The 18,951-nt window shown below is 34.7% G+C and overlaps 2 protein-coding genes and 1 long non-coding RNA gene across 4 annotated transcripts in view; 2 read left to right on the top strand and 1 right to left on the bottom strand.

Moving 5' to 3' along the window:
- Positions 1-18,951, top strand: part of LOC127844276 (uncharacterized) — a 276,480-nt gene that overhangs the window by 6,810 nt on the left and 250,719 nt on the right. The gene's annotated exons all lie outside the window — the stretch shown is intronic.
- LOC127844274 (DNA replication factor Cdt1-like) overlaps positions 1-18,951 on the top strand; it is a 228,731-nt gene that overhangs the window by 115,922 nt on the left and 93,858 nt on the right. The gene's annotated exons all lie outside the window — the stretch shown is intronic.
- On the bottom strand, positions 1,473-8,082 carry LOC127844284 (uncharacterized). The gene is made up of 2 exons (XR_008032661.1): positions 3,801-8,082; positions 1,473-3,380 (listed from the first exon to the last, which is right to left on the bottom strand). It is a non-coding gene; the product is annotated as an uncharacterized LOC127844284 (long non-coding RNA).

Below are 18,951 nucleotides of genomic sequence, written 5' to 3'. Positions count from 1 at the left end.
GCAAAACCACCGCAAACAAAATGAGCCGGTCTCTTGGAAAACTGGAGTGAGTGCATGTGCCTAAAGTGTTGTTCCAGAATGGCCTGTGAAATTCACATGTACTCATCAGGGAAGACATATTCTGTTCAGACTGTGTTTTTTTTTATATAGAAAAGACTTCCTTTAAACAAACAAAAAAAAAACATAAAAGAAGAGAGTGTAGTGGCGGTTTAGCCTGTTGGGACAGTACAGGCAAATCTGGGACAACACTATACATTACACATGAATTAGGCCAGCATTTTTTAATTATCTGTTTTACGGGAGCGACCGACCCTATTTTTTGACAAATACAAATAAAAATAAAAGTCACTTTTGTTTTTTTTATTTACATTTCACCCGCCGACCTAGTATTTTATCCAAAACTAGAAAAAAAAATGCGCAGATTTCCGAAAGTGTTGTTCAAAATTTGTTTATTATATGGGTTGTTTCGTTGTGCCAATTCGACTTGTAAAGCCTCAGCGATTTTCATTGGCTATTGCAGCCAATACCACACGCTATTAGCCAATCGGTGAGTATTTAACAAATGATTTTCATATTGAATTTCCGAAATGGCGGACATTAACATCAACGAGACAAATGTAGCATATTTTAAAATCAAATTAATTGAAAACGGAGCAGAAACAATTTCAATTAGAAAAGATAATCTTCAGAACACCATTGTTGACATCATGCCCATATTATGTGATACGAAATTCAAAATAATAATGAGTTTTGGCAGATGATGCAGAGGTGTCACCATCGATAACTTTCTGTGTGTTAAAAAGTTTTGGGTAGGTTTAATAAATATGCGTATTTATTAAAATGCATATCCTGTAATATTTTTATAGATAAAAATCAACATCCCGAAAATGTCCAAGAAGTACTACTTTACGTTTCTTTATAATGAACATGAGGATTGAACCACAGGTACTTGCATCAATAATCCCATTCCCCACCCACCCATATATATTCTTTATTTAGAAAAAAAGTATGCAACACAGCTTCTGAAGAAAATAACATTGGGTCCTGATGTTTATATGTCCGTCAAAGTCACAAGAAAGTTTTACTTATTTTTGACATTATTTTTCAAAAATGAGTTAAAATTTAGCCGAAATATGATGTTCTATCAACTGTAAATAATGTTTTCATACTGCAAGATTTGTACTGCAAGGAATGTAAATAAATTTATCACACCTCAGGCTCTGTTGATAAATGTGCTCAGGGCCCTTGTTTGGCCGTTTTTGGGGCCGAAATTCGGCCCCATTCCCACCTTAAAATAGTATACTTTTTTCCCCTATTTCAACTAAAATTGCCCCCTCCAAAACATTTTTTACTCATAGTTATGAGTAAATTTATTATTCTCTATTCTCAAAATACTATTAAAATCTCATCATCTTTATAACCCATATCATCATCATTGTCATTATCATACAAATAATAAACCAAAGACAAAATAGGAGTGAGTGCTTGTATTTGACAGGACTTTCAACATATAAATGCAAAAAACAATTCTTCTGACGCCCGTATGTGTTGTATGTGCAATGGATATAGACCTCAACGGCACCGCTCAATTGATGAGCCTCGAGACGACTGGAAACGGTGTAACATCTTTGTTCAGGTGTATAAAGAACTGAAACGATACTATTTAAATGCTGTAGGGCATGTAATTATGAATTCTTCACATGCACATGTGTGTCATGTGAAAAAATGCAAATTTATTCATAACAATAAGACGTCATGTATATATCTCAAATAAAGAGTTACTGTTTGAATAAACTGATCCCGGCCGATGCCCAAAGTGCACACAGGACGCCCCCAATGCCCATCAATCACGCTAACTTGCTTAAATATTATCAATTAACAATTGTGAAACAATAATTTGTTCAAAGAAGCTGCTAATATCTGCAAGATTCATCCATCACCACCAATCAAGAGAAGTGTACATGACTTCACGTACACCCCATACAATAATCAGTAGTAATAAACGATTCAGGTAAAACCGCGAGCGGGATACGCAACCCTACTGCCATTTTTGTTTTCTTATTTTTTCTTTTAATGGCAGGGGGACGTATGAGGACCCATGGCTCAAGACCGGTGTCTAGGTGCCTTCATCACCTCCCGAAACCTCTAATTTTAGAGAAAGCTACAAATAAGCAGCTATTATTATACTGTAAACATTAAGTATTATTTAGTATAAAATGTAATTAAAACATTATCAATTTCATTGCGCAAATTAACATAACAAACAAACATCAAAAGCATCCCGCACACACCCCGGACATCAACATAAAAACAAACAAATCACTCAAACCATAAAATCCATAATGCACCTAAAAAGAATTTTGATAAATCATAAGTATTCCGAGATATATATAAATGCATATGACGAACAGCTATATTAAACCGACTTCAGTATCTAACCAGTCACACCAAAATGAAAATATGAAGTAATCGTACAATAAGAATGTCTTTAAAATTAAACGTTCATTACGAAAGACAATAAAAAATAACACTGAAATTTAAACATTCTAATATTTCAATAAATATGCTGGAGGTACTATCTCCAGGAAGTGAGAGTCTCGAAAAACATGACACCCATAACTTAAAAAACCTCATTCAAACACAATATTAACTAAAAAATGAGTCAAAATAATCAAGAAAACTCAGCTGCTTCAGACTTAAATGAAAATACACCCATCGTCTTTCCCAGTAAAGGAATCGGTTTGTGCTAAGATCCCATCTCACATGGACTAAAAACTGAACTGAAAATATACTAAATATAGACTTTATAATTGCAAAATTATAAACATAAAAGCAATGTAATCAATTATTTAACCAAACATTTGCTCATTAAGGGCGGGCGGGCGGGGTTATCACCCTTTCATTTTCTTGTTCCATAACGTTTGCCTGTCAAATACACCCTCGAATGGCGACTCAATAGATGTGCAAATCATATATACCCCAAAACGAAAAACTCGTGCGCCTTCGCGCTAAAACATGCACACAAAACCCGTGCATTATTCGCGCTAAACCATTACCATAATCTCTCTTCTAAATAACACGTAATAAACCATACTATACCGTATTTATCAAACCGAGAATAATTTCATTTACTCATAGTTATGAGTAAATTTATTATTCTCTATTCTCAAAATACTATTAAAATCTCATCATCTTTATAACCCATATCATCATCATTGTCATTATCATACAAATAATAAACCAAAGACAAAATAGGAGTGAGTGCTTGTATTTGACAGGACTTTCGAATAAAACAAAGAGAGAATACAAATAATATGAAACATAAAATGAATACCCAAATATTCTCCACCACGTTATATACCTCTCGAACTGTGTTTTAACTGAAAAGATACAATTACAAACATTTGTTAAAGCAATAACAATAATTCAATCAAAAAAGGCACACTATGGCCTTCAACAACGGTCAACTGACCACACAAGCCAACTGGCTTATCAACATCAGGCACACTCTGGCCTTTACAAACGGTCAAATGACCACACAAGCCAACTGGCTAATCAACATCAGGCACACTCTGGCCTTCACAAACGGTCAAATGACCACACAAGCCAAACGGCTAATCAACATCAGGCACACTCTGGCCTTCACAAACGGTCAAATGACCAATCAAATAATGCACAAGGAAATTAAACAGATATAATAAAACAATATTTACAAAATTAATGAAAAACATTAAAACGGAAATAGAAAATATCATAATCATAATCCTTATAATAATAATAACATACTACATAAACCATACCTTTATGTTCTCCAATACTTAATATACCATTCGTACTGTCCAGTTACTGCACTGCAAAAAATAAACTTGCAAAGATTGTTAATTCCATGTGAACATGCTTTTTAAGATAATAAGGTCAACTCACAAAAGCCAACCGGCTTTCACACATCAGATCAACTTGCTTTTAAAAACGGTCAACTGACCATACAAGCCAACTGGCTTACCAAAAGAGGCCAAATGGCCGTAAACAAATTGGTCCAATGACCACAAGGAACATACACACAACACAAACACAGAACTTAATAATACTCAAAAGCATTTCCAAACCATTTATATAATAATAATATATAATAGTGTCTTTAAATGTGCTACGAACAACACATCATACATTTCAAGTCACACATACATTAATAATGACTTTTCACAAATCTAAATTTAGCGACACCGATAATCTGTCTTTCAAATAATCTTTAACATATCCGTCCTTAGTGGAAACACTTTTTCATCTACCATGTCTTTGCCAAAGTCTATCCACAGTCTTATTATTGGCACTTATATATGCTCCACCAGCACGAAAAGAATGAAGTCCATATTTAGAAGAAACATAACCCAATAGACTTAACTTCTTCTTAAAACTATCATTTATAATAGAATAACTTATATGCTTATTATTAGAAATCAATTTGAAACAGTGTTTAACATTACACAAATAACGGGTCTAAACACATAATCAGTAGATGAACATGCAATATCTGCAACACACAAATACTTTTCAAACAATTTCACAGGACATGTGTCTGTATTAGTTTTTGCAATCAGAATAGTATTACCTTCTCTTAAAATGTCCGTTTTTGACTTTTCAACTTTAATATCACAATGCGTATCTAAAAATACAACATCTGATCTTTTAACAGACAAAAATTCACTTATCCTAAAAAACCAGCATAAGATACCCCAAAGAACAATCGCTCTCAGAAACAAAAGTGTGATAAAATTTCTTTAATATATCTGATGTAATAGGCTCTTTTTTAACTACCGGCTTTGCAATTCTCCGAATGCACCCAAATAAAATACATCATAATAATCCTAGTAATAATAATAACATACTACATAAACCATACCTTTATGTTCTTCAATACTTAATATAATATTCGAACTGTCTAGTTACTGCATTGCAAACAATAAACTTGCAAATATTGTTAATTCTATGAGACTTTCGTTCTAAGAAAGTTCGGTAACCTGACAACACAAGCCAACAGGCTTTCACACATCATATAGACTGGCTTTAAAAACGGTCAACTGACAATACAAGCCAACTGGCTTTCAAAATCAGGCCAATTGGCCTTAAAACGATTTGGTCCAATGACCACAAGAGACATGCACAAATACCAAACACATTTTACTAATGTTCTCACAATCAATACGTATGTTCTGCTCTTAAAATTAAAACTACCGACTTGACATTTGTTTTTAGGTTCAATTCACCAACACAGACATACTTTAAGCTACTGATCGAACCCTGGCTCAAATTTCCATGGCAATAGCATAAGCTCAATTGATATACTAGAACACCGTATTAATTTTGATTTACTAATTTGAAAACAACAAAATGCTTAACACACTCAAATACAAAGCTATAGGTACTTGGTCGGCTGCAAAACTCCGTCAATTTTTGGAATTTTAACCCATCAAACAAATCTCAAAGAAAACCGGTATTGATGCAAAGTTGAATTTCTGTGACTCTAAAAGGAATACATGTTCCATCTGAGAATAATCCCTGTTGCTGAGCCGTTACTTGTTTTTGTTCAATTAAACGCAAAACCCAGAAACTCATTCATTTTTACGTGCTAAACCATAACCATACTCTCTTTTTCTTCTAAATAATATGTATAGACCAACATCATTCGGTATTTATCAAACCTAAAATAATTTCATTCACTCAAAATTCGTTAATGTAGTATTATCCATTCACAAAATACTGTCAACCATTCCTCCTCCTCATCAATAACGTTAGCATCATCATCAACATTTATAACATCATCATCAATAAAATCATCATTATTAATCTAAACAAGTTATTTTCTAACACATAATTACACAAAAAACAAAACAAATTATACCTTTCGAGCTGCCCTCTTACTATAATGTTACACTATTCATTATTTATTCTTCGAACTGTCCAGCTTCTGAAAAAATAAACTTCGCAAACATGTGTAAATGCAATTTCAACATGTGTTTTGAGACATTTTAGTGAACTTACACGCAAGAAAACTGGCTTATACGCATCTGAAAAAATCTGCTTTCAACAAACTGTCAACAGACAACCCGAGCCAACCGGTTAATTTACATAAGCCAATCTGGCCCTTAATAACATACATTTAATGTTCTCCAATATATATAATATCCTTCGAACAGTACAATCTTAACATTAAATAAAAACAAAAATGTAAATGTAAACGCACGTTTTAACAAGTTTGGTTAACAAACTACACGCGCTAACTGGGTTTATCCACATCTGGTCAGCTGGCTTTTACCAAAACGATAAGCAAATTACACATGTTAACTGGCATTCAAAAAACGGCCAAACACCATAAAAGCAAAATGTCTTTACACACCAAGCCAACAGGCCACCAAACAAGAACAAAAACTATCACGAAAACAAAATGACTTATATTGCAAATAAATACGGTCTACTTTTGTTATCATTACAGTACCTAATCTTTAAAAATGCATTTAACTATGACGAAACTAAATTTAACAAAACCGATAAATGCCTTTCATCTAAGTTTAAAACAACAGTCTTATTGTCAACGCTCTTTTCAAACCAAATTTATACCACAGTTTATCCAAAATATCGTTAATTAATTAGCACATATGCATGCACCATTATTGACACCAACCTTGCAGGGAAAACTTAACTTAACGTCTTAAATTATTATGAAAAATATAATAACTCTTAATGTTTTAATTCAATTTAGAGAAAAAATTTAATTGTATACATCAAAAACTTATAAACTGTTTATTCAATATCCAGCGAACGAGATGTAATATATGCAAAACACAAACATGTTTCGAAAAAAGTTTACAAGACAAGTCTCTATAGCTGTTTCATAGATGAATAGAATAAATATTTCCGTAATGTATCGATTTTTGATGTTACATTCGTAATTCACAATTGGAATACCTGAATAGTTTAAAGATATGTTCGCATAAATTTTCATCCGCTCATTATCATACCACGTCATATATCGCACACAACCATCGTGCTGAATTATAAGGAAAACGGCAGTTAATCGATATTAATCGTTTGTTGAATTATGCGTTTGGAACTAATACACAAACTTGTAACACATGTATTACCATATAAGGAGTTATATCTTAAAAACAATAAAAATAAAGCAAGTTGTTCGTAAAAACGTGAGGGAGAGTGATCTAACTCTGCTATCAAAACAACCTGGAGTGACACACTATGTGGCCTTACCTATATATAATCCTACCAGACCATTACATTTGCAACCTCTTTTTGAACTTAAATAGTTTCATTTTTACCCAATAATCAAATCAATTGATGTATCTGAATAGTTGGAACTAAACAAAAACAACAGCACAAATAAAGATATGGAGCATGTTATTGAATATACTTATCATAAAAGTTAACAAAGAACACAACCTGTGTTAATTTCCATCGGAATGTTGTTGCCAGTGTTATTACAATAAACAGAACCAACAAGTCTGACCTTTGTTTGAAGTTCCAGCTCACCATTCCGCTTCTAGCAGAGAGTCAGTCCTCTCATCGAAAATCTCCTTCCGAATACTATGTATTTCGCAAATGAACGCCTAAACTACTTTATCACCCTTTCATTTTCTTGTTCCATAACGTTTGCCTGTCAAATACACCCTCGAATGGCGACTCAATAGATGTGCAAATCATATATACCCCAAAACGAAAAACTCGTGCGCTTTCGCGCTAAAACATGCACACAAAACCCGTGCCTTATTCGCGCTAAACCATTACCATAATCTCTCTTCTAAATAACACGTAATAAACCATACTATACCGTATTTATCAAACCGAGAATAATTTCATTTTTTTTTATACTTTTATACCTATGTTGCCAGCTGGTATCTTGCTTTAAACCTTTGATTAAAAGTATATTTATGTAAATTACATTAAAATAGAGCAATATTAAGTGTTGAATGATTGGTGAAAAGATCTTGTAAAATTCCCCTTTTCGCCGAAAACGACGTGAAATTCCCCCCTCTAAGGGCCCCGGCCCCAATCCCCCAAAGTGTAGCAAGGGCCCTGGTGCTCAATCGGCTCTATGTATTTGTTCCAAGGATTATTATTATCTTCACATTTATATAGCTCTCTCTGTTTATTATATATCCAAAACATGTTGTTGCTGTTTCTCCTTAAAATAATACAGACAACACATTCCATAGAAATTTTCATTTGAACTTAAACTGTGAATAAGAGAGGAACAAAATAATATGTGCTAAAGTTTACACCATTTTATTTTGACAATACTGTGAGTCTTTTACGAAATTTTTAAAATAAAATACTATTTTAAAATATACAATTACATAGTTCAAAAGTTGTGTTCTATATATAATTAATCTTGCGAGTAAGTTATATACAGTCAGCAGAGTAATTCTACTAGAACAATTTAAATCCTTGCTACATGTGCTATTTAATTCTTTATACAGCTTTCACTTAAGAAAATGTTCAATGAAATAAATCTAGGTTTCTAGGTATATTGTGTCTTTTACCTCAATATTTTGTTGGGTCTAATGTGAAGCCAATGGACATGATACAAAACCTACGATGATTACCGCCATACAATGTCACATACAAAATAATTATCACCTAACCCATGCGTTTTGAGAGAATAATATTGTTTAACTCGTTATTATATAAGTAAATATTACGCATGCGAAACAAGGACGGGTTATTTTAAACTCCAAATGTATGATTTGATCACATGTAGAAGAAAACACTAACATGTTACACACCAAATATTGAACCCCTGACCCTTGCGGTGTCTGTGTTGTTAGGGATTATCAAAGACATTAATCTATATAAATCAGTTGATCCCTGAAGCGCAAACAGTTTTGACAACGGAGACATGCTTTGAGGAAACTTAGCAAAGAACCACTAAGTGGTTGGCATGCAACGCAACAAACCAAAGGGCCTTGCGGTTTCAGAGAATGATTATATTATTTATATTAATAAGCAAAACAGTAACCCCTAGGGAGGGCAAATTTTCTGCATGATTTGAACAAACTTCAAAGAGAACCTCATAACGATGTTACACACCAAATATTGTAGTCATGCCTCTTGTGTTCACTTTACATATATAAACACTATAACTCTCTTTGAATATAAAATGAAATGCAGCACATATTTTTATAATTCTATAACTCACGGTTTCTTAAATAAAATATTCACATTTTATGTACTAGAACTTTCACTACACAAAGTTTGGATCAAGATCAATTCAAGCGCAGTCTGATAAGGATCCAAAGTGTTCGCTTAACATCTTTAGAAGTACTGACTGAATGACAATTATGTTGAACAGTTTGGATCCTGATCAGACTGCTCTTTTGGAGCCAAAATGGTCGCAATTGCCCTAACGTCCAATTTCCTGTTATGTGGCTCATTTTTTCTCATAATTAATACAAATTATCATGATATAAAGCAAGTCTGTTGTATATTAAATAGTATTCTTTAGTGTGCATATTCCTTCCATGGATGAAAGTTACAAAGTTGGTTGTTATTTAAAGCTATTAATTCAATTCTTTTTTATTTAAGTCAAATGCATGCTATATTTGTTATAAACATACATATGATTAACACTCAACAAAAGTTTAACGATCACTATAATACACTACACACCTGGCGTGGTTAATGGTCTCTATTGAAGCATTATAGTATAATACATGCGAAAGGTGCTTTTACATATAAATATATTTAAAAATATGTTTACTATTATTATAAAAAGCTTCTACAACAGTGTAATAAGATATATAAAACACTTAAAGGTTAATGCAAGTTTACATACGGTTAAATTGGCTGAATTGTAAATTTTCAAAAATAAAATAAATAATCAGTTTAGACAGATTTATTTTTATTTTTTTGGTAGACTGCTCACTTTTCATGATTTTATTTTTATTTATCCCCCCCGACTCAATTTTTTTGAAAAATTTCCCGTAAAACAAATAAAATAAAAATGCTGGCCTTAAGCCTGGTTTTCCTAGACCACAAGTTTCATATAACATTAAAGTGCAGTGACTGATTGTGCAAAATTCATTAAGCTCAAGGCTGCAGCAGCAATATTTATTGAGTTAATTTTCCAGACAGGCCCCTGGCCTTACAAGTATAAACACTCTCATTAAGAATGTGTGCATCTGTATTCCAAACTGCACTTTGTATATGGATTAACAAACAAGACAAAACAAAGCATCTAAAAAGTTTAATAGCAACATGTTGTCTTGATTTTTATTTCAAGTCACATCATAACCTTTTTTATGTCCCCCACTATAGTAGTGGGGGGCATATTGTTTTTGCCCTGTCTGTTGGTCTGTTGGTTGGTTGGTCTGTTGGTTGGTTGGTTGGTTTGCGCCAACTTTAACATTTGCATTAACTTTTGCAATATTGAAGATAGGAACTTGATATTTGGCATGCATATGTATCTCATGGAGCTGCACATTTTGAGTGGTGAAAGGTCAAGGTCATCCTTCAAGGTCAAAGGTCAAATATATGGGTCAAAATCGCTCATTTAATGTACACTTTTGCAGTATTTCAATATTCAAGATAGCAACTTGATATTTGGCATGCATGTGTATCTCATGGAGCTGCACAATTTGAGTGGTAAAAGGTCAAGGTCATCCTTCAAGGTCAGATGTCAAATATATGTGGCCAAAATCGCTCATTTTATGAGTACTTTTGCAATATTGAAGAAAGCAACTTGATATTTGGCATGCATGTGTATCTCATGGAGCTGCACATTTTGAGTGGTGAAAGGTCAAGGTCAAGGTCATCCTTCAAGGTCAGAGGTCAAATATATGTGGCCCAAATCGCTAATTTTATGAATACTTTTGCAATATTGAAGATAGCAACTTGATATTCGGCATGCATGTGTATCTCATGGAACTGCACATTTTGAGTGGTGAAAGGTCAAGGTCAAGGTCATCCTACAAGGTCAAATATATGGGTCAAAATTGCTCATGTAATGTCACTTCTGCAATATTGAAGCTAGCAATTTTATATTTGAAATGCATGTGTATCTCATGGAGCTGCACATTTTGAGTGGTAAAGGGTCAAGGGACATTGTGTTTCACAAACACATCTTGTTATATCCTTTTATAACTGCATGTATTTGCATATCAAAATCGTTATATTTCCCTTTATTGTTGCTACTAAACATCATGTAATTATTATTAAAATATTTTGTTGTGATGTCTTGCATTGATCCTATATTGCTTTTGTGTACTTCTAAAAACTGAACGTTACGACCTTTGATGAACATATGCATGTTCTTACTGCTGAGATTTGAGACTGTTTGTGAGTTGACATACATTCTTAATTCTCAGCTGACTGGGTACTTAAATCGCATCTGCTGAGTCTTAATTCTTAGCTGACTGGGTACTCAAATCTCATCTGCTGACTGAGTACTCAAATCTCATCTGCTGCGTCTTAATTCTCAGCTGACTGGGTACTCAAATCTCATCTTCTGAGTCTTAATTCTCAGCTGACTGGGTACTCAAATCTCATCTGCTGAGTCTTAATTCTAAGCAGAGCTGACTGGGTACTCAAATCTCATCTGCTGCGTCTTAATTCTCCGCTGACTGGGTACTCAAATCGCATCTGCTGAGTCTTAATTCTTAGCTGACTGGGTACTCAAATCTCATCTGCTGACTGAGTACTCAAATCTCATCTGCTGCGTCTTAATTCTCCGCTGACTGGGTACTCAAATCTCATCTGCTGAGTCTTAATTCTCAGCAGAGCTGACTGAGTACTCAAATCTCATCTGCTGCGTCTTAATTCTCCGCTGACTGGGTACTCAAATCGCATCTGCTGAGTCTTAATTCTTAGCTGACTGGGTACTCAAATCTCATCTGCTGACTGAGTACTCAAATCTCATCTGCTGCATCTTAATTCTCCCCTGACTGGGTACTCAAATCTCATCTGCTGAGTCTTAATTCTCAGCTGACTGGGTACTCAAATCTCATCTGCTGAGTCTTAATTCTCAGCAGAGCTGACTGGGTACTCAAATCTCATCTGCTGACTGAGTACTCAAATCTCATCTGCTGAGTCTTAATTCTCAGCTGACTGGGTACTCAAATCTCATCTGCTGAGTCTTAATTCTTGGCTGACTGGGTACTCAAATCTCATCTTCTGAGTCTTAATTCTCAGCTGACTGGGAACTCAAATCTCATCTTCTGAGTCTTAATTCTCAGCTGACTGGGTACTCAAATCTCATCTGCTGAGTCTTAATTCTCCGCTGACTGGGTACTCAAATCTCATCTGCTGAGTCTTAATTCTCCGCTGACTGGGTACTCAAATCTCATCTGCTGAGTCTTAATTCTTGGCTGACTGGGTACTCAAATCTCATCTGCTGACTGAGTACTCAAATTTCATCTGCTGCGTCTTAATTCTCCGCTGACTGGGTACTCAAATCTCATCTGCTGAGTCTTAATTCTCGGCTGACTGGGTACTCAAATCTCATCTGCTGAGTCTTAATTCTTAGCTGACTGGGTACTCAAATCTCATCTGCTGACAGAGTACTCAAATCTCATCTGCTGCGTCCTAATTCTCCGCTGACTGGGTACTCAAATCTCATCTGCTGAGTCTTAATTCTCAGCTGACTGGGTACTCAAATCTCATCTGCTGCGTCTTAATTCTCCGCTGACTGGGTACTCAAATCTCATCTGCTGCGTCTTAATTCTCCGCTGACTGGGTACTCAAATCTCATCTGCTGAGTCTTAATTCTCCGCTGACTGGGTACTAAAATCTCATCTGCTGAGTCTTAATTCTTAGCTGACTGGGTACTCAAATCTCATCTGCTGACAGAGTACTCAAATCTCATCTGCTGCGTCCTAATTCTCCGCTGACTGGGTACTCAAATCTCATCTGCTGAGTCTTAATTCTCAGCAGAGCTGACTGGGTACTCAAATCTCATCTGCTGACTGAGTACTCAAATCTCATCTGCTGAGTCTTAATTCTCAGCTGACCGAGTACTCAAATCTCATCTGCTGAGTCTTAATTCTCAGCTGACTGGGTACTCAAATCTCATCTTCTGAGTCTTAATTCTCAGCTGACTGGGTACTCAAATCTCATCTTCTTCTGAGTTGTAATTCTCAGCTGACTGGGTACTCAAATCTCATCTTCTTCTGAGTTGTAATTCTCAGCTGACTGGGTACTCAAATCTCATCTTCTTCTGAGTTGTAATTCTCAGCTGACTGAGTACTAAAATCTCATCTGCTGAGTCTTAATTATCAGCTGACTGGGTACTCAAATCTCATCTGCTGAGTCTTAATTCTTAGCTGACTGGGTACTCAAATCTCATCTGCTGAGTCTTAATTCTTAGCTGACTGGGTACTCAAATCTCATCTGCTGAGTCTTAATTATCAACTGACTGTGAACTTTAATAGTATCTGCTGAGTCTTAATTCTTGACTGACTGGATACTCAAATCTAATTTGCTGAGTTGAGTATAAAAAGGATAAATGGTATTGATACTGGGCCCTTGGGCTCAACAACTTTTTTTAACATATGTTAATGTAACAGTATAAATGAAATGCAAAATATTCCCAGCAAACAGTTTTTTAGATGCACCTCTATTTATTTATATGCACACAAAAAGAACCCACTTACAGTATTTTAGTTGCAGATTAGTAGTTTTTATGTTGAAATTCCAAAAAGAGTGGCCCAGATTGAACACTGTTATTGCCTGTGGTTGCAATATGTGAGGACTTAAAGGGGCCTTTTCACAGATTTTGGCATTTTTTTAACTTATTCATTAAATGCTTTATATTGATAAATGTAAACATTGGATCATAAAAGCTCCAGTAAAAAATCAAGAAAAAAATTAAAAAAAGGAAAAGAACATTGCCCGGAGCAGGTTTCGAACCAGTGACCCCTGGAGTCCTGCCAGAGTCCTGAAGTAAAAACGCTTTAGCCTACTGAGCTATTCCGCTGAGTACACATTCTTGACGTATTTTATACCTTATATAAGCAATCTTCGTAGTTTCACAAAATTTAACGACAAAAACAGAACTCCAAATTATGCAATCGTTTCGCGTTGCAACGCTTTATAAATTTTAGGTTTTAAAATCGTCAAAAGATGCATATAATGGCTATATTAGAGCATGGTTAATGTTCAGTATTACTGTTTCCTCACAAATATCATAACTAAAACGAAAACTTACGAATCTGAAACAACTTTTTTCAATTTTGTCAATTTACCAAAGCGTGAAAAGATCCCTTTAATTATATTAATCAAAGCGCTGAAGGCACTGAAGATGTTCGCTATTGCATAATTTAACACGCAATTCATTTTTCAAAATCAATCGCAAGTTTGAAATGAACACACGCCATTCAACTTTAAAAAGTGTGTGTCATTGCGCACGGGTCGAGTTTTGTGTGCACTTTTTATCATCCTTATTATTTCATAGAAATAACTAAGACAAAATAAAAACAGCATGCTTTTTTGGAAGTTCTGAAAGCAAAGAAAGTATGATGAAAATGGTAATGAGAACTTAATATAAAGAAAATTTGCAGTCACCATCATATTAAAGGAATATTTTTTCTAATATCAAATGACTATCTCACCAAGAATATAAATTCATAATGAAAGTTCCGTGTACAAAACTTTTGATTTTTGACACCATATACAAATTCAAAATATACAATAATCTTCGTATCTTGTATATGGAGGATTAAAAGTATATAAACATTGCTGTTTATGCTTTACTTGTTACCCGAGCAGTTCACACGGTGTCAACAACGCTAACATAAACATAGGTATAGAGCACTAATGCGCTTTTAGGCGAAGCTGTTTCAGTTTTCATCTTAGTGACTTTAACATAACGCCAACAGACACGCATGAATATTTTCGAATATTTAATAAGCTGATTCGAGATACAATCTCTGAATTTTTGCTACATCACTGCGTATGTGCTCAATTCAAAGGATGTAGCACTGTTCAGTGTAAGGAATTCCGGACTACTCTCTGTATGCTCAAACGACACAAATTGTGGCCCTGTTACAATTACGCGTTACAATCCATCTCGCAGAATTTCAATTTCGCCTCCAAGATGAGAAAACAATCATTAGCGAAATAGTATAGTGTCACGGTAAGAGAAAATCGTTTAATTATCATACCACAATGTTTGCCGTACTTGGTCAGCACGTCTGGAAATCATTCCTTAATGTGTCGATAGGCTGCCATTATTAACAAGTTTGCTATTTTGAATTCAATTTTGTATCAAAAAGCATTGTTTTTAAATGTGGGATTTTCAATTCGCAATGAGATTTGTAATGACCCTCGTCATGCGAAAATGGGTCTTATTCCATATGCGCCCATCATATAAATAGCCCACTCAGCTATCCCTCCTTCTGGTAAGGAGAAACATAACATATTGAGTGATTTTAAAGCGAACAGCGTCGCCTATGGCCTGACTGCGCAAGAGCACTTGTTGGGTTTAACAAACGCTTGCCGAAACGCATAAGACCCATTTTCGCATGACGGCGCTATTGACGTGTGATTTAAATGTGACGAAAGAAAACTGCGTTTAAATCAAATATAAACATACGATATATTTCGATAATGAAGAAAGATACTCATAACAAGGCATATGAGGACACATATGAAGTGCTCTCCCGTAGTATATTTTTTATTTACTCACACTAATGTGTGGTTTGACAATGCTAACACACATTTCATGCGGTGAATATGCAGCTTACAAGTGAAAAACACAACACAATAGTTTAACTTTTGTTTAATTGTATTCAATTATTTAGAAAAGTAAATTGCTAACTTTATTTCAAAGTCGGCGTATACGCCGACTACATTTTTAAAATTGTTATAAATATATTTAATATAATATATTTAGTTGTTTTCGGTTTTAGCGATTATAAAGCATTTTCGAGGTTGCCTATAGTATGCCTGAGTAATTGATGAACTCATATCCAACTGTCAATGTATTGAGAACTGTGAATATAAACAAGCTAAACCTTCTACTAAGCTTTTACTATTGCGTTGCTAGCACCCGTAAATACAAAAGATCGCCGCTATGTGTTGAGAACCAAGAACGCTTTCCAGAAATACCCGATGTAGTAGCTTCAACGAGGTTATGAAACAGGTCATTCGTATTATTATTTTAAATTATTTGTTATATTCGGGTTAAGCGATTATGATTTTTTTTAGTCTATCGTATCGCTGAAGTTATTGTTGAACTTATGTTCAACGTTTTATAAATTGAGAATATAAATAAGCGTCAACTTTTTCCCACAGGTGGTTAGCGTGTGGCTATGATATTAATTAGTGAAAACATCATTTTGAATGATAAATAATCATATTATAACGAAAAATTAACTTTTCTGAAAAAAAAAATTTCACTATCAAATATATATATAACAAGGTATGCAACTCAAAATCACCCCAAAACGGGGTGCATCGCTTTGAACAGCCATATCTTCATCAATTGTGCAGCGATTTTCACGATCTCGGTCTTATTCAACGCAGAAATGAATTTCCTTTCTGGAAATGTATATGTCTTGCAATATTTTTACAAATGCTGGGTCAACTTTTAAGAAATAACACGATACACAACACGCATGACCCAGTTGACAGTGATCATGTATTCTTTATGAATGAAATCTCCAGTTGTAAAGACACACCTCCGCATTGGACCAATGAAATCACTCGTATGTTTAAAATGTCAGTTAGTTGAAATGTATGTAAACAAAGGTTTCAAACGGCGCTGGACAGTTAGTCTTGATGCAGAATGTAACGACAAGAACGGTAATAATGTTTTTTCATACGTTTTTTTGAATTATGGTATCGAACTACATGAACTTTGTAGGGAAGTTGCCCTTTACTCCGTGCAGATTTCAGTCTTAAAGACAGCATGATCACTGTCAACTGGGTCATGCGTGTTGTGTATCGTGTTATTTCTTAAAAGTTGACCCAGCATTTGTTAAAATATTGCAAGACATATACATTTCCAGAAAGGAAATTCATTTCTGCGTTGAATAAGACCGAGATCGTGAAAATCGCTGCAAAATTTATGAAGATATGGCTGTTCAAAGCGATGCACCCCGTTTTGGGGTGATTTTGAGTTGCATACCTTGTTATATATATATTTGATAGTGAAATATTTTTTTTTTCAGAAAAGTTAATTTTTCGTTATAATATGATTATTTATCATTCAAAATGATGTTTTCACTAATTAATATCATAGCCACACGCTAACCACCTGTGCTTTTTCCCAAATCTCTCAATTTACGACCTGTACTACGTCATTGAGTTGTATGTGAGAGCGTAACCTATTGCGTTGTTATCGCCCGTAAACTTTCCTTTGTTTATTGACAGGCGCATCTATTAATAGCCTCATATCATGAATGCCAAAACACCCGCGAAAAAGAACCACGTGACCAAATAGGACGCTAAACGCAAATACCATGCGACTACGACTTTAATTATGTAAGAACGCTCCACAATTCCTCTGAAGCCGGGGCCTTGTGATTGCTTTTACGTAAAGAATTGACCTCTAACTGAAGTAAGCAAAGGAAACGCAGCACCTAATTGACCCATTCTTTCTATGTGCGAAGGCAGATTGAATTTTACTAATGTATGGTTTGCCTATTATAACACACATTATAATGCGGTAAATATGCGACTAAAAGTAAAAAACACTATAATTAAACTTTTGTTTTTAATTAAGTTATTTAGAAACCAAAATTCCAAACCTTATTTCAAAACAGCAAGACTACATTTTTTAGAGAATATTCTTGTTATATTTAAATGTTTTTTAACAGTTTCAGCGATAATGAATCATTGTTATGTTGTCTATCGTATCCCTGTAATAATTGTTGAACTCGTGGTCAACGTCTTATTAATTGAGACCTGTGAATATAAACAAGCGTAACCTTATACTAGTGCGTAATTCTCACCCGGACTCCCCTTTGTTTATCGCCAGCCTCAGATTTATGAATGAGATGAGCGAAAATACTACGTCACGCAGACGCAGCAGAAAGTGGACTATTTTAATCATTCATAAACAATCTCCTCCGCGACACGTGCAATACGATCATTGTTTTTTTTAATTCTTTTCTATAAAACACCATTCGAAACTAATGCATTTAACACGATATTAATATAATGTTTCCATTTGTGAATAAACATAATTGGAGAACTCAAACCTCTTGCATAAATTATACAACTCTTTCTTCGCGCGTAGTGTAAGCGGGAATTGGGCTAATCATACCCAGGCCGTATCGACCTGAATTTTACATCAAACACATTAGACGGTCGCTAAAGCGACCATCTAAAAACACTTAGGAACCAAAAGTAAGACAAAGCCCCCTACTTCATCTCCCCTAACTCCTCCTCAATCCTCCAAACTAATTGCCATGATGACCTCCCCTGCATTAACCACTGCAATCACAAGTGAAATGATCCCAGACCTGAAATGACCATTGCTTTGTAAATGTATCTAGTTTTATGAAAATCAGTGAAATTTTCTATAAACTATATTTTTATGTCCCCAACCACTATAATGGGGGACATATTGTTTTTGCACTGTTTGTTGGTTTGTTGTTTGTTTGGTCAAACTTTAACATTTTGCAATAACTTTTGCAATATTGAAGATAGCAACTTGATATTTGGCATGCATGTGTATCTCATGGAGCTGCACATTTTGAGTGGTGAAAGGTCAAGGTCATCATTCAAGGTCATAGGTCAAACATATAGCTTCTAAGCGGCGCAAAAGGGGACATAGTGATTCTGACAAACACTTATCTTGTTTTTATATGGCTTGCAGTAAAAAAACAACAAATAAAATGGAAAATAACAAAATTCAATTTTATATAATAACGACTACATTTAAATGGACCATCATCATGCGGTGTGTAACGATTGCCAGGATTTCGTACTAGCTTTGCTCTG

Source organism: Dreissena polymorpha, chromosome 9 (genome assembly GCF_020536995.1).
Source record: "Dreissena polymorpha isolate Duluth1 chromosome 9, UMN_Dpol_1.0, whole genome shotgun sequence".
NCBI classification, from domain to species: domain Eukaryota; kingdom Metazoa; phylum Mollusca; class Bivalvia; order Myida; family Dreissenidae; genus Dreissena; species Dreissena polymorpha.
This window is presented reverse-complemented; position numbering and strand designations above follow the sequence as displayed.